The sequence below is a fragment of the Anabrus simplex genome, chromosome 4, assembly GCF_040414725.1.
Source record: "Anabrus simplex isolate iqAnaSimp1 chromosome 4, ASM4041472v1, whole genome shotgun sequence".
Classification (NCBI taxonomy): Eukaryota; Metazoa; Arthropoda; class Insecta; order Orthoptera; family Tettigoniidae; genus Anabrus; species Anabrus simplex.
In genome coordinates this window covers 49,492,814-49,510,864 of record NC_090268.1, presented here as the reverse complement: position 1 = coordinate 49,510,864, position 18,051 = coordinate 49,492,814, and positions in this window count along the sequence as shown.

Below are 18,051 nucleotides of genomic sequence, written 5' to 3'. Positions count from 1 at the left end.
TGATCCGAAAAACGTAAAAGTAACACACACATACAGCGTTCAATCGGCAAGCCTATGTGAATTTACTAAACGTCGCCACAATCCTCTATTTGCAGTTGGTGCTGTGGCCTCATTTAGTTCTATACCTCTTATCTTTAAATCGTTAGAAACTGAGTCTTGGTCTCCCTCTACTTCTCTTACCCTCCGTAATAGAATCTATTATTCTCCTAGGTAACTTATCTTCCTCCTTTCTCCTCACATGACCCCACCACCGAAGCCGGTTTCTGCGTACAGCTTCATCTATCGAGTTCATTCCTAACTTAGCCTTTATTTCCTCATTCCGAATACCCTCCTGCCATTGTTCCCACCTGTTTGCACCAGCCATCATTCTCGCTACTTTCATGTCTGTTACTTCTAACTTATGAATACTATAACATGAATTCACCCAGCTTTCACTCCCATAAAGCAAAGTTGGTCTGAAAACAGACCGATGTAACGATAGTTTCGTACAGGAGCTGACTGCCTTCTTACAGAATATTGTTCATCGCAACTGTGAGTTCATTGCATTAGCTTTACTGCACCTTGATTCAATCTCACTTACTATATTACCATCCTGGGAGAGCACACATCCTAAATACTTAAAATTATCTAGCTGTTCCAGGTTTATATCACCAATCTGACATTCTGTTACGTTGAATTTCTTACCTATTGACATCAATTTAGTCTTAGAAAGACTAATATTCATACCTCACTCATTGCACCTATTTTCAAGCTCCAAGACCAAGACCAAGTCATCAGCATAGGTCAAACTGCTTACTACATTTTCACCTAACTGAATCCCTACCACCGGGCGAGTTGGCCGTGCGCGTAGAGGCGCGCGGCTGTGAGCTTGCATCCGGGAGATAGTAGGTTCGAATCCTACTATCGGCAGCCCTGAAAATGGTTTTCCGTGGTTTATCATTTTCACACCAGGCAAATGCTGGGGCTGTACCTTAATTAAGGCCACGGCCGCTTCCTTCCAACTCCTAGGCCTTTCCTATCCCATCGTCGCCATAAGACCTATATGTGTCGGTGCGACGTAAAGCCCCTAGCAAAAAAAAAATGAATCCCTACCTGCCACTTTATACCTTTCAGCAGATGATCTAAAAATATTATTACCATTTTATTTACAAACAGTAAATCTTGGTGTATGAGAGTTGCATCTCATAATAATAAGATAAGCAGTGACTAGGGTATACTTATTTTGAGGTTTCATCTTCTCGCTTCACAGGCCTGGTGGGTCGGAAATTTGGCGTTACGAAAATTAGCTTTCTTACCACAGGCTGTTTCTGGAAAATTGTGATTATTCCAATTTCTCTAGGTAACTGAAGGCCTCAGCTAAATGTTGCAATGATTGGAGAAAGCCTTTGATGCAGTGAATAGGGAGGCGCTGTTTACTAGGCTAAGGGATATTGGGTTATCAAGAAAAATGAGGATGGCAATAGAAGGGATATATAAGGAAGTAATGGTAATGATTAAGTTACAGGGGGGTGGGTTGAGTAAATGCATTGAATCCAAGAGGGGAGTAAGGCAAGGTTGTAAACTGTCTCCGATTTTATTTTTATTGTTTATTAACAATATATTAGATAGTCATGGAGGGGAGGGCTGGCAATGTCCTTGGATAAGGAATCGGGAAATACCGGGTCTGCTTTTTGCAGATGATCTATTGATTATGTCGCTAACACCAAGGGGGTTGAGAAAAGGACTAGAAGAGGTGGTGGAATATACTAAGAGATGGGCACTTAGAATAAACGTGCAGAAGACACAGATAATGATATGCAGGAAAAGAAAAGGCAAGAAAGAAAAGAAATATTGGATAGTAGAACAGGAAGAAATCAGGACAAAGAATAAAATTGAGTATCTAGGAGCGATAATTAGCAGCAATGGAAAATGGAAGGAACAGACCAAAAGAGCGTTATTAAAAGGGAGAGGAGCACTTGCAGTAGTGGCGGTTTTAGAAAACAAATTCCCGGAAATTAAATATAAAATTCAGAGAATGGTGTTCCAATCAATGGTGAAAGGAAGAATGCTATATGGAGTAGAAGTGTGGGGATTGGAAGAAAATAGAAAGGAATTAAACCGGGTGGTGGCAAAATTTAGTAAGATTATGATGGGGGTTCCTAACTGTACAGCTAATGTGGGTTCTAGACTAGTATGTAAAGAATCGGTAGATATTACGATAGCAAAGAGAATAATGAAGTATTGGATGAGATTGGAAGAAGGGAAGGGAGGAGATTTAGTTCAAGAGGTGTATAGATTCCAGAAAAATATGGAAAATGAGGAATACTGGGTGAATAAGTGCAAAACGATATTACGAAGGATAGGGTTAGGAGAATGGACTGAAGGATGGGGAGAGAGGAAAGATTGGGTGTTGAGCAAGGTGGAAAAGAGAGTGGCTGATATAGAAAGACAGAGTTTAATAATGGAATGTAGGGAAAGGAACTCATTATCAATATTAAACAAATTAGCAGAAATTACAAACCCGAGAACTGAATTTGAGGGTAGGAGGGATAAAAGAGGTTTATACTGGTGGGTTATGGGAATTCCAAAAAATATAGGATGGATAGGTAGAGAAAATAAGAATAGATGTGTTTTATGTGGAGAGGGGTGGTCGGATTTGCATATATTTTCCAAATGTAGTGAATTAGAAGAGGTGAGAAAGAAAGTGTTGAATAAGAAAGAGATAGAGAAAGTAGAAAAGGATTATAAGATGAAGGCATGGCTATGCAGAGAATGGGAAAGAGGATCGAATTTATCGAAATATTTAAATTTGGTTAGAGCTAGGTTTATAAAGAAATTAAGTGAACAATAGAAGGATGTCATGTACCAGTAAATGAGTGACAGAAAGAAAGTTTGTAAAATTAAAATAGAAATAAGTAGTGGGTCTTTTTATATCATTATGACGAAGAGATGTAAATAAGAAGAAAGATCGGTGAGGAACAAGAAAATACTGTATAGACATATTGACAATTTATGTAGATAAATGATGTACAAAATATGAACCTCGTGTTATAACGTTGTCAATATAGTGAATAAGCTATGTAAAAGTATTATAAAAGAGTTGAACAGCTGTAGGGATAGAAGGGAGCTGGAAAGATGTGGAAAAGGGAGGGAGGGGGGACATAAGAGGGAAGGATGGGGGGAAAGACCCATCCATAGTCGAGATAAACAAACATGTCCGCATATTAACGGAGAGTGATGATGGGACAAGGCAGTGTGTAGTAAGCCGATACAGACTAGTAGACGGGGCAAAAGATAAGAGCGAGACGAATCGCATGATGGTCTGGGTTCCAGCCCAGCGATTCGACATGAAGAGAAGTGGAGGGAACACATTGCGATAGAGATTTAGGTGGGTATGACATCTGACCCACGAATGTGGCTGACAGCGGCATCATGGGTGGAAGGGGTTCCCTCATTACCAGGGGATGCTGCGAGCAGCCAGTTGCTTTCCTTTTGGCAGGTATTTTAGATGTATGTAGTATAACTTTAGTTTTAGTGAAATGTGGTGCAGCTTATGGTCCGGCTTTCCGCCTCTGCTGCACCACCAAATTAGAGTAGTGAAGGGTGGTGCTGCTTATGGTCTGGCTAACCGCCTCTGCAGCGCCACCAAGGTAGTTAATGGTTTGTTTAGTGTAGGATGGAGTTACCCATGGTATGGTTATCCGCCTGGGTGACGCTACTAAATTAGGAGGGACGTAGGTAGTAGTTCAAGGGGCGTAGAGTAGTGATTGTTTATCTATAGTTTTGTTCTTTTATTTCTATGTATTTTGCATTATTTATTACCTGTGATCGTTTGGTGCCCTAACATATGGACAGGTCATCCGCCTTTGTTAGGAGCATCGTAGTAGATTTAGTGAGGTAGTTTAGGTAGATTTTAAGAGAGGATAGTAGATATTGTATGTTTGCCTTTGTATTTTTGTATCCATTTTGTCTTTATTGCTAGTAAGCCGAAGGTGTAAACTAGGGTGGCAATAAAGAAATGTTCTAGTTAATGTTGCAATGATAAATTTAGCGTGATGATGCAAGCTCTCCCTGGAAATGCTTCGTGCTATGAGTACTCCATAAAGTGCCCTTGGTACATTCCGGAGCACCATAGTGAGTGAACGCCTCGACCGTTTCATAAGATCCTGTCAGACGGTTGAGGCGCTGGCCTTCTGACCCCAACTTTGCAGGTTCGTTCCTGGCTCAGTCCGGTGGTATTTGAAGGTACTCAAATACGTCAGCTTCGTGTCGGTAGATTTACTGGCATGTAAAAGAGCTACTGCGGGACTAAATTCTGGCACCTCGGCGTCTCCGAATACCATAAAAGTAGTTTGTGGGACGTAAAGCATAAATTATTATTATTATTATTATTATTATTATTATTATTATTATTATTATTATTATTATTATTAAATGATCCTGGTACCATTTTGTTTACAAATAGACAGGTTAAAAAACATCATACGGAATAAAAGTACAATTTGAGTGTAAGCAACTGTGAATATTGAAAATTTGCTACAAAATTGTTTAAAAATCGAACTTTGATCGCCTAAATTTTCCCCTGTGGGTGCGGGTGGTAGAATAGACGGTATCACCTGCCTATCTTAAAAGGCGACTAAAAGGAGTCCCAGTAGCTCTGAAGTTGGGATCGTGGGTTGGCGACCAATGGGCCCTTAGCTGAGTCCTGGCATTGCTTCCACTTACTTGTGCCAGGCTCCTCACTTCATCTATCTTGGTCAACTCTTCTTCTTTTCAAACCCCGACGGTACTAGAGCAATCGAGGCCTAGGGAATCTTTTATTTTCACGCTTTTGTGGCCCTTGTCTTCCTTTAGCCGGTTTTTCGAAGTGTCGGATTCCACACTTTTTTCTCTCTGATTAGTGTTGTATAGAGGATGGTTGCATGGTTGTACTTCCTCTTAAAACAAAAATCACCAGTGCCACCTAATTTTTAATTTCGACCCCTCGTGAGGTCTCACTGAGATCAAGAAGATACCACAAAGAGTTACTCTGCGTAATCGAAAATGTGAGAATTTCTTAATTTGATTCATCTCGGCTTCTAAATGTAAATTCCGACCCGTGATATGTTTATCGGCAACCATACGACAAACTTATGCGGGGGGGGGGGGGAGGGGTTGAATATGTAAGCATTCCTTAATTTCTTCGTATCAACAACTGAATGTAAATTCTGACCGCCAGGCTGAGTGGTTCAGACGGTTGAGGTACTGGCCTTCTGACCCCAACTTCGGAGGATAGATCCTGGTTCAGTCCGGTTGTTTTTTAAAGGTGCTCAAGTACGTCATCCTCGTGCCAGTATATTTACTGGCACGTAAAATAACTCCTGCGGGACAAAATTCCAGCACCTCGGCGTCTCCGAAAACCGTCAAAATAGCAGTTAGTGGGACGTAATGCAAATAACAATATTATTATTAAATTCTGACTCGTTATATGCGTATAGAGACTGGCTAACCAAGGCGTTCAAGGTATGCTCATTTCACCCGGAAGGACGCGGGTTCGATTCCCCTGAGATATTAAAAAATTAAGAAACGAGATATCCGCTTCTGGAGGTTAAGATGACCCTGAGATTCACTCAGCCTACACCAAAAATGAGTACCAGGTTAATTTCTAGGGAGAAAGATGGCCGGTCGTAGAGCTTACTACTCTACTCCACCAAATACCGAGGTTACTGATAGTGGAAGCCCTCCAAGGGCCTTCATGGCCTGTACGGAGATGACTTTTCTTTGCTACTATATGTGTGTATCATTGAATAGAACATTTTACGACCTACCTAAAGTTATAATTGTGGTAGACTTAGGACTATTAGGGCAGGAATTGTACGAAATGTCGAAGGTTGTCAAAAAAATTTGAAATATGTTACTACCTTGTTTGGTGTTATTGGAAAGAGAAATTCGAATAGATTGAACTGTGCCATATTAACACTTCTTAGACGCCAGTTTCACAAATTATATCCGTACGCCCGCCTCTGTGTTGTAGTGGTTAGTGTGTTTAGCTATCTTTAAGGATGTGCTTAGAGACTTCCTGAACCAAAGCGCACTATTCACAGTAAAACCTATACCTTCAGCATTGTGTTGGTTTTAACTGGGAAAACAGAGATTAGAGGTGCATTTACATTTCACTGCGTTTTCCTACACATGACTTACATGAGCAGTTTTCGACAATTGAATTGTATGAAGTTGAATTCGAATAGTATTATTGAGGCACTTAAAATATATTCATCGTGTGAATACAGACACAGTACTAACACAGATTATCACACTCGCTCCATAAAAGTACATGCCCATGATGAAAAATCACACGGCCTCCTCTTCGGACATATAGGCTACTACGGAACATTTTTTAAATGTTAAAAGAATAGTTACCAATGAAGTTCATTTGATTGGCAGTTTCTTCCCATTAAGATGAATACTCACTTTTTTCTCTCCTTGATAACGGAGGGAAGGAAGGGAATACTTATGAAATCAAACTAAAAATTCAGAAATTCAGAAGCTAGCGTACACGTTACTGCCATTCTATGCAGGTTACATGGCTTGATGTTAGCCTGACTAAAAACAAATGTCAGAGTTTGTATTACTAATAAATGCTACATTTTTTGCTATTTGCTTTACGTCGCACCGATGTCTTATGGCGACGATGGGATAGGAAAGGCCTAGGATTTGGAAGGAAGCGGCCGTGGCCTTAATTAAGGTACAGCCCCGGCATTTACCTGGTGTGGAAATGGGAAACCACGGAAAACCATCTTCAGGGCTGCCGACAGTGGGGTTCGAACCCACTATCTCCCGATTGCTGGATACTGGCCGCACTTAAGCGACTGCAGCTATCGATCTCGGTAATGCTACATTTTAAACGAAATTTAAACTTTTGAAGGTCATATAAAGAGTTGGCGTAAATGAGGTCTCCAGATCGTTTAATGCAGTCAACTTGAACAACAAGCTAGATGGAGTAGAACATTAGCAAGTGCGTCGTGCTCAACAGAACAAAGGCGATGCGTGCTCGGTGATGTACTGTAGCTGTGTTGCTACAAGATAACACGCAACCTCACTGCTGGACTTGCTCCAGAGGCTGAAATATGAGCTGCGATAGGAGCTTGACAAATACAGTATATGTCCTTGTTTTTTCTTGATCGTAGGTGAAAAAAGTTCTTCCTTTACTGAGCGAAAAATGGAGATTTATTACACATCTCTTAAGGAATAATAATAATAACAATAATAATAATCGAACCGATTAATCTAAAAATCCGATTAACCAATCAGTGTGCGTTAGAAAGTTAATCAAACCAATGAAAACTGTAGTGTGGTGAAGGAAAAATAACTGTTTTCCCTGACAAGAAAACCTGTGTATTTTATTGTGATCTGCCATTCGGTGTGCTAATCTCAGCTATTGTATGATTGACCGTTCTTTGAAGTAAGGTGACGTTTATGTCTTTCTTTCAGAAAGGCAAAATCAATAATACCGCCTTAACTGCTTTCATGTAAAATGAGACTTATTCCCTTTCCTTCTATAAACTATTGGAAAGGAAATACCGGTCAGGCTATTGTAGTATATTTGCGAACATTGATAAAACTCAGTCTGACGGATGATGGGAATGTACTTGAAGAAACTGTCATTAAAATATTTCCAAGAATATTCAGGTAATGTGCGGGTGGACAGATACCAATCCTTAGAAAGATACAGTAGAGAAAGTAACAAATTAAACCTCGATTTGTGCGTGGGTGTTAATTCGAATTCGCATTGAGTGTTTGTGAAGTTCAGTTATAAATTGACGGCGATGAAGGGATAGAAAAGGTCTATGAATAGGAAGGAAGCGGCGATGGACTTCACTAAGGTACAGCCCCAGCATTTGCTTGGTGTAAATATGGGAAACAACGGAAAACCATCTTCAGGGCTGCCGATAGTGTGCTACAGGGACTCTGGCTGACACCAGCGACCTGGCTCTCAAGACGGTTTTACGTCACGTGCAGGTTTAGGAACGCCGCCGCGCAAAGCCCATTTGAATTCGCCCGCGAGAAGTTATCTGATTGGCTAACTTGATCAGCTGATAAAATAATAACGGTGTGAGATATCTAATTATTTTTAATGTTGGGAACATTTCTGAGCAGACAAAGTAGCGGTCCCCATACTACGAGAAACGTACAATTGAGCCATTTCCTCAATCGTGCCGAACTTTTAAGGGCTAAAGGGTCCAGTATTATTTCAAATTGTGAGTCTTGGATAGCTCGATCATACTAAGGTAAGGGTATATTTTGCCCGAAGGTAGGTCCGGTCGTCCGCAGAGGTGTGCTTGAGCCGGGGTTTACGTGCGGTAGGATGGTTCCTCCATTCCCTTACCCCTCACCAACAGCGCGTGGTAACCCATCCAAATCTTGACCATGCTCAATATTGCTTAACTTCGGAGACATAACACAATCCGGTGTTTCAACACGGCTACGGTCGTTGGTTCTTTCATGTTAAAAAAACAAATTTCGAGAAATCACTTCCGACCTAAATGCAGTTCCGGAAGAACAGCATAAATCACTTGTTTCTTTATTCGTTTTATTTTTCATTGAAATCCCAATCAAAGTAACTTATTTACATAATTCTTTCTGTAATGTGTTCCTTAATACAATGCCCTCAAGCCTTTTTTAATTTTTTGAAAAATGTCCTTACTGAATATAGCTATAACGGCTTAAGTGAAACTCTGCCTTGACTCACATCAGCGCTCGCAGTGGTGCTTAAATGAAACAATGCACTGACTCACATTAGTCCTCGTAGTGGCAAACGGCTTATGTACTCGATATGATAACAATGATAAAGAAAATAATTTTAATTTTATTGAAAAATGAAATGGCATATGATTTTTAGTGCCTCGAAGAGTCCAAAGACTTCGGTTCGCCAGGTGCAGGTCTTTTGATTTGACCCCTTAGGCGACTGGGCGTCGTGATAAAGATGAAATGATGATGAAGATGACATATTCACCCAGTCCCCGTGTCAGAGGAATTATCCAATTATGGTTAAAATTCCCGACCGTGCCGGGAATCGAACCCGGGACCCCTGTGACCAAAGGCCAGCACGCTAACCATTTAGCCATGGAGGTAAATTTATTAATAAATAAAAAATATAATCTCATGCGTTATTATATTTTATTTACCTAAAATTCGTAGCTCATCTGCCCAGGATGTTTTCAACATTGAGCTACCTGCCTGAAGGGCTAGAGATATCGATACTTTTAAAATTATTTATCAGCGCGACCAACCCTCTAACGCTCATAAACCCGGTTCATGTTGTTTCCGACCACCCTGTGAATGGCATATAACATTAAATAATTCACGGAATTCGCATTCTGCATCGAATTGTTCATTCAGTTTAAGGTGACACTCCGGAGATAAAAGGATATTTTTACCTAATGCATGGATTTTCTCGAAACTTTGTGGGAATGTCACCTACATAAAAGCTGAGATATCATGAACATTTCTTTCATATAAAATTAGTTTTTCCAAAACAAAATTTATCTTTTGAAACTTTTAATTCGATTTTTATGAAATTTAATTAACATGTTAATGTCAATTCGTAATTAGGTAGATAATAATTCTTTTAAAAGAACTACGTATCGACTTTTCTCTACATAATTTATATAAGTAGATACATCGTACTAAAATTTGAGTAATTTTTACGTTCTAAAATTTTGGACTTAAAAATCCCTACTACTTGAAAAAATTCTGCAATCAAAAATTCCACACGCAGATTTCTTAATCTAGCTGTGATACATATACCATACAAATTTTGTTACATTTGGCAGAATATTATGCGAGAAAATATGATTTAAATATAAAATTGCAATTGGCAAACAAAGCATTATTACAGTGATAAATTGTTTGAATTCAGCGGAATAACTTCGGGCAGGAAAAAAAAAGAAACTAAATCCTTTCAATTTCAGTCATTAAAAAATTTTACCAAAATGATCAAAATATCGATTTTTATCTCTGGAGTGTCGCCTTAAAATATATTGTTTGAAATGTAAAACGTATGGTTATATAGGTTTGTGTCTTTATAGCAGTATTTCCCATCAGTCGTAGAGGAAGGTTATGTGTTTATAGACACTTTCTAATGAACAAGCACAGGTGATGGATTCTTTTGAACAGATCACGAAGAAGATTGTGCTACCATAAGACACAATTCAAAGAGCGTAATTATGTTGAAAATTAATTCAAAATTACTTATACGCAAATAACTTTTTCAGAGCAATATGGGGACAGTTGTCTCTACTCTCCAATTGCACAAACAGTTTCGTTCAGAAGGTAAGCTTTTAAACTGTTTGATTCTCTTTGGTAAACCAAATCTCCCTACGTAAATTATTTCTTGCTCGTTTGAGAATTTCTCTTCCAGTGATTAAATAACCTATCAAAAGCAGGCCGAAGCTCACACGTGCACCCTGTAGCGGCGTGATTGGAACAGGGATATCTGAACTCCAATCAGAGGAGCTATTTAATTATACAGGAAACTGAAAATCGATACAGCTCATTGCAAGGTCCTTAGAGTCCCAGCCTCATTTAAAACCTAACCAGGATGGTCTTCTAGAATATCGTGTGTAATTCGAGAGGCGAAAATACAGTATGAGCTTGAACAAAAATATCTCTATTTTGAGGAAAATTGTTCTTCATCGTCGTCTTAATCGTCCTCAAGACAATTTTCATAAATGAAATCAGTGAAGCACTGAATAACAGCTATAGGGTGCGAAATCATGAATGTGAGTTCCCCCTTCCAAACCCCTCCTCAAAACTGCATAGACAATGTCATATGCAGTTTTATGAAGAAGACACTCTGTTCTCCGACATAATGGCATTGACCTCATAAGCAAGGCCATGTTATGTGAAATGAAGTGAACTCGAGTTGCCAGAGAGGAAGCCAGCTATAAAAAGTTCCCGGCTTTAAATTCATAAATGAAATTTGACAATTTTTATACATATTATAATATCATAATAACTACCATTAATCACTCAGAAAAATAGTATCAATGGTTTTCCGTGGTTTCCCATTTTCGCACCAGGCAAATGCTGGGGCTGTACCTTAATTAAGGCCACGGCCGCTTCCATCCAACTCCTAGGCCTTTCCTATCCCATCGTCGCCATAAGACCTATCTGTGTCGGTGCGACGTAAAGCCCCTAGCAAAAAAAATAGTATCAAGGAGTCGTTAAAATCATAATATTCATTCTTAGTAAAAAAATGATTCAATATAATAATATTTAATCTGTTTGCCCTCCAGAGTTGGTTTCCTTGTCTGGATTTAGCGAGGGATTCCACCTCTACTGCCTCAAATGTAGTAGCCTGGTACGTGAGACATTTGTTCGGCGATACAACTGGGAAGGAGGACAAGTATCTTTCCCAGGCGGCCCCACCAGCTATGCTGAACGGGGGTCTTGTGGGGGGATGGGAGAATCGGAAAGGATGGGCAAGGAACGGGGAAGAAAACGGCCGTGGTACGTACCATCCCGGTATTTGTCTGGAGGAGAAGTGGGAAACCACGGAAAACTACTTCGAGAATGGCTGAGGAGGCAATCGACACCCCCCAACTCAGTTGCCCTCCCGAGGCTGGGTGGACACCGTTCCAGCCCTTGTATCAATTTTCAAATTTTGTGGTAGAGCCGGGAATCGAACCAGGGCCTCCAGGGAGGGCAGCTAATCACACTAACCACTGCACCACAAAGGCGACGAAGGTATCAATTTATGAACACTTACGATTGCAGCAAATATAGATATCATCCTGCTGTGTTTATATTGACATGACAAAATGGAATTTAATTCCATGCCACTATCCATCAATTTTTAATATGTTACATTGTACTTGTCATAGTTTTAGCTTTCTTAAAGGGGGCTCCCATTATCATTAGGTCTTATTGTATACTCGAATTTTAACCTAAATCACCTGTTGAAGAGAATGTGAATATTCTGGAAACATGTGCAAGATATATTGTAAAAGTGAAATGTAAATATAAAATAATAAAAAATTGAACACATAATATTGACTAGGCGGATCATCCATCTCTCTGTTTACTGTGATTAAGTCAATACTGACCATTATGGTCAAGATTATTAATAGTACTTACGATTGTTGCAATTTCTTTTGCAAGTTGCTTTACGTCACACCGACACAGGTAGGTCTTGTTGCGACGATGGGACATGAAAAGGCTAGGAATGGGAAGTAAGCGGCCGTGGACTTAATTGAGGTACAGGCCCAGCATTTGCCTGGTGTGAAAATGGGAAACTACGAAAAACTATCTACAGGGCTGTCGACAGTGTGGTTCGAATCCACTATCTCCCGAATACTGGATACTGTTACGATTGTTGATGGGCATGTTTGCTGACTTTCAATGACTTGGACTCGTAAATGACAATGGTGCATTTGTTCGTCCATAGTCATTATGGTAAAGAGAACGTCTCTAACAGTATAAAGTTCAGAATATTCAACTCTATAATTACTGAAACTTTACAGAACCAATCATGGAGGTGAAAATCGTCACATTGACAGTACAGATGTACATGGTAAATGGCGATGATTGCCGGGCTGAGTAGCTCGGACGGTAGAGCACTGGCTTTCTGAGCCCAACCGTATTGTTGGTCTCTTTTACTTCTTGCAGCCTACCTGGTCGAGACCATCATTCTCCGTGGTAACCTATCCCCCTTCATCAGTCTTGCACGACCACACCACCGAAGTCGGCTTATACGCACAGCTTAATCAATCCAGTTCATTCCTAATTTAGTCTTTATCTCCTTATTCCGAGTATCCTTCTACCATTGTTCCCGCATATTTGTATCGGCAGTCACTCTTGCTACCTTCATGTCTGTTACTTCCAACTTATGGATAATATATACTGACACTACCCAATCTACAGTCTCGTACACCAAAATCAGTGTGAAAACCGCCTCATTTAAAAAAAAAATCGTCCTAGAACTCGCCTGCATTTTAGAGAATACCATTGATCGCAACTGCGAGTTCACTGGATTGGCTTCAATACACTTTACGTCGATTTCACCTACTACACTACCATCCTGCGAAAATACATATCTTAAATATTTTGAATGATCTAACTGTTCCACTTTTGTATTTTATATCTGATATATAAACTCAGACCGTCCAGCAGCGTTTATACTCTCCGATACCTAAGCAGCTGTAGGGGAGGCGCGCGCACGTGTTCGACGTAGCATCAATAGCCAGTTTGAATCTCAGCTTTTGACATGGTGAGACAGTTATCATTGCAAAACCATATTTTCTTTCGTATGTTATTTTAGGTACGAGTTGGTTCGGCGGTTACGCGATGCATTTCTTGTGCAATTTCCTGGTGAAGTGCCACCTTCACGAGTACAGATTCACGTAGTTGTAAATAAATTTGAAACTACTGGCTCAGTGCTCGATAAAAAAAACATGAGCGCACACGAACAGTTTTAACAAAGGAAAAGCTCGATGACATTGGCGTGAATCTTGAACGGTCGCCGAATAAATCGCTCACAAAATTAGCACAACAAGTAGGTGTTTCGGCTTCTTCTGCACACAGAGCTACAAAGCGGTTACGTATCAAACCATACAGGTTTACACGAGCCATTGTTTAAAACCTGCTGATCCAGTTACAAGAGTGAGATATTGTGAGTGGTATCTTGCATCATACAATGATCGTTTATTTTACCCACAGCTTGTGTTATTTTCGGATGAGGCCTGGTTTCATCTTAATGGTGTCCGACTCGTTGGCTGAATGGTCAGCGTACTGGCCTTCGGTTCAGAGGGTCCCGGGTTCGATTCCCGGTCGGGTCGGGGACTTTAACCTTCATTGGTTAATTCCAATGGCCCGGGGGCTGGGTGTTTGTGCTGTCCCCAACATCCCTGCAATTCACACACCACACATAACACTATCCTCCACCACAATAACACGCAGTTACCTACATGGCAGATGCCGCCCACCCTCCTCGGAGGGTCTGCCTTACAAGGGCTGCACTCGGCTAGAAATAGCCACACGAAATTATTATCTTAATGGTCTGTGAAGACTCTCGCTCTTGGTGTGCAGAAAATCCTAGTTGTGTTTATGAAGTCCCTCATTATGAAGGATGACACTTCCAGCATCTTCAACAAGGTAAGATTTCATATTTCTATACACGCTTAAAGCAGGGCGGCCGCGCGCGACGTAAGTTGGGCTGAGACAGCTGTCGTAGCGCAGAATACAAACATCGTGCGCTCGGTCTGCCTTTATAAGAGAGACCCTGTATTCCAACCCTGCTACATCACTTTGTAAAGTGAGAAGTATAACAGATATCGTCGTTGCGTCTAAAAAAAAAAAACGGTGTGTGATAATATTTCAGCTCAGAACTCTGACCAGAAAGTTTCTGTCATCTAAGGTTCAGTATTGCATCAACTGTATCAACGATTTTCCATTCTAACCTGTGCTGCGGGTCAGTATTTCTCCCCTGAACATTGTCACTATTTTGAAGTGCAACAACGATATATTATATTTACATTCTTTAAAGACGACCACTTGTATGTTAAATTTCAGGAACTCTTCAGCGCATAGATGAGAAAAAAATGTTTTTTCATGGATATTTGAGGTAATTTAATTAAGGAAAACAAATTAGATTCGATTTACATGCAAATTATACTTCGACAGTCTATGTTATTTTATCACGAAGTTGCCATCCGCTTGAACACACAATAATTGAATTCATTTCACAAGCTTCTGTTTTCCAAGAAACAAAAAAAGCAGCCTCGTTACGAAGCCAGAGATGTGCAGTTCCCTTCGCATTGTCGCTGCTACTCGTAAGAACTTTTTTTTTCATAAAATGCTTCTCTAAGCTTCCCAAACACACGGAAGTCTTATAGAGTGAAGTCTGGACTGAAAGGGGATGAGTTAGTCCCAAAGCTTCAACTTTTTGCGTGGCGGTAACTGTTGTAGTAGCAGTGCGTGGTCATACAGGAAGGGGACCCACTTAAACCTTAGTCATGACAGTATGTTGGTAGTGATAGTAATATTTGATATAAGGAAAAAAAAACAGGATATTACCACTTCTCAGTACATTCATTGAAAGAAGACAACTTCTAATCCTTTGAAGTATAGATTGCGAAGACATCACTATAGATCACCATGTAGAAAAATTCAACGCAATTCAGTGTTTAGTTTTATTTATTTTTCATCATTATTATTATTATTATTATTATTATTATTATTATTATTATTATTATTATTATTACTATTATTGCCTTGCTGTGCTCAGATAGTAGAGTGCAGGCCCTGAAGGGCCATGGCCTACCAAGCAACCACTGGTCAGCCAGAAGGCCTGCAGATAAAGAGGTGTCGTGTGGTCGGCACGACTAATGCTGTCGGCCGTTATTTTTGGATCCCTAGACCGGTAATAATAATAATAATAATAATAATAATAATAATAATAATAATAATAATAATAATAATAATAATCATGTTTAGCTCGCTGGCCCTTGGTCACAGGGGTGACTTCAAGACACAGGCGAAAAAAGCAGACCTCCAGATCTCTTTGGAGAAAACGTAAGCCAGCACCAAGAGAGCTAAAAGTAAACGAGGGCGAAATCAAACAGACAGATAAGTCTAAATATCTTAGTGAGTGAATAGAACCAAACATCTCTGAAAAAGAAGCTTTCGCGTCACTCATGAATAAAATTGAAATGGCTTATCAACTTGCCAAAGACGTTCACAACAAAAATTCCATATCCTTGAACGCAAAACTCAGACATTATTGCACTGTCAAAAGACCAGAGGCTTTGTATGCAGCGGAATGCCTTGCTATGAACAAGAAAGGTCTGATAGAAACATTGGAAATTAAAGAAAGAAAGAAAGAAAGAAAGATTTTAACGAAAATTATCGGCCCAATTCAAGACAAAGATGAATATAGACGTCGGCATAACTATGAGCTGTATACCCACGTCCAAAAGATCTTTGATGTCATGCGGAGAAGAAGAATTGCATTTTATGGCCACCTGCTAAGAATGAAATCCACACGATCATCGAACCAGATCTTTTCCTATTTTAAAGATAAGAAGACCCAGCCAACTTGGTTCAAGGAGGTGGAAAGAGACCTACAGGAAATGGGGATAACTAATGAAGATATACAAGAACGCAACCAACTCAGGAGAAAACTAACAGACCATCAGGGTTTTGAGGAAAGGCCAAAGTTGAAGACGGGAAAGACGTGGATGGAGGAAAGAAAAGAGCAGCACAGGCAACAAATGAAGGATCACTGGGCAAAGATCAAAGCCCAGAGAAGACAGGTGAAATAACGTGGTCCCTAGAAGGCAAATACGAACAAATAATAATAATTGTTCCGAGGTTTGGTAGATCAGCAGAGGTGAAAAGAAGGTGTGAGCTTGAATGGGTCTAGCTACAAAACCAAAATTGATTTTAAAACTTTAACAATGTAATATTTTCTCTCCAAAATCAACAAGTAACAGAGTAACAGGTACCAAGTAGCAGAGAAACAAGTAAAAGACGCACAATATTAGTACAATTTACAGTTCTTGGGCTTTGAACCCCTCTCTTTACATATGGTGAGCTCTTGGCTCAAATTTAGAAGTTATAACTTTACATAGGGGCAGAAATCCCCTAGTACATGGAACGCTTGCTCCCACCTAGCACTGTCAGGCCTCCTAGAGGCACACATCAAAATACAAGAAAGAGCAGACCCGCTCTCAATTTTACAAGCCTATCAAAGGCCACAATAAACTTTACTTCTAACTGCCTTCAAGGCACACTTACAAAGAAACAGGGGCACCTTGTACCCAAACTACAGGGCCTTCGCATGAATGAAAAACAACAGGTTAAGTTACTGGCCCAAAGTACAGTGAGGACTGGAGGCGTGAACTTGCACTCCTAAATATACATTTTAAAACCTAAGTGGCGCTACGCTGATTACACAGGCGCTAATCCCAAGCTAGGGAGGTGACTCGTATGAGTTATGAAAACGGTTATGAAAACGTAGTCACCTCAACTTCAAAATGAAGGGGAGCTCGAGAGGGTAAAGCACTCTCTATCCCCGCTTTACAGTTAAAGAGATTTGTAGTTTTTACATAGACTGAAATGGGATTTACATTTTTAAAAGGTTGGTTACATATTAAAGTTTCAAACCTTCCCCGCGAGTTAAACTGCTGAGCTAGCAAGAAAAGATGTTAAACGGCCATTACCTTTTTAAGAGCTGCTTCCAGAAGAAAGGGGCGCTTCCCTCCTCCTGCTACATATCCACACACTAAGCTAGATGTTGTACGAGTGGCCAGGAGACCGGAAAATCAGCAGTTTTTAAACCCTTGTGGAAGATTCGAGACCTTTCCTGAATGAAACAGCCACACCCACAACCTTTTATTGGTCGGATAAAATTTACACGTAAAAAATGAAGAAGAAACCTGTGATAGGTGAAAAATTAAATACAGAAATTATTGATTGGCTAGCTTCAAAATAGGTGGAAAGAAAGTGTTAATATTGCCAACCCACAAATGAAAGAACGGAATTTAGTAAAGAACAAACTTATGAAAACAAAAATTCTTCCAAAAGTTCCTTCACTTCGCACCAGGGTGCATGATCATAGTCTTTTTAAGCAGTGACATCTATAAGAGAATGTCCACACTTGCTGATCAATGAGAAACAAAAACAAATCGAAATGCACACAGTGACATCTTCTGATAAACAGTTGAGTTGATTCCGTTTTTAAAGTTCAGAGTTTCTTCTGTAGAGGAGTTTCAATTGGCGCAAAATTTGAACTTGCGTCGTAGAGGTGTACCGCCCGGTACAATAATAATAATAATAATAATAATAATAATAATAATAATAATAATAATAATAATAATAATAATAATAATAATAATAATAATAATAATAATCATATGTCCTCAGCTATCGTGTGCAGGCATTTTAATTTGATGCCATCAGGTTGCTTGCTCATCAATGTTGACGTACTATTTTACTCTAGCTTTAGTAAATGGCAGAGAAAACGGAAATCTATAGCTGAGTTTTGTTAAATTTTTGTCCGGTAAACACTAAACGTGTCAGTGTCACTAGTGA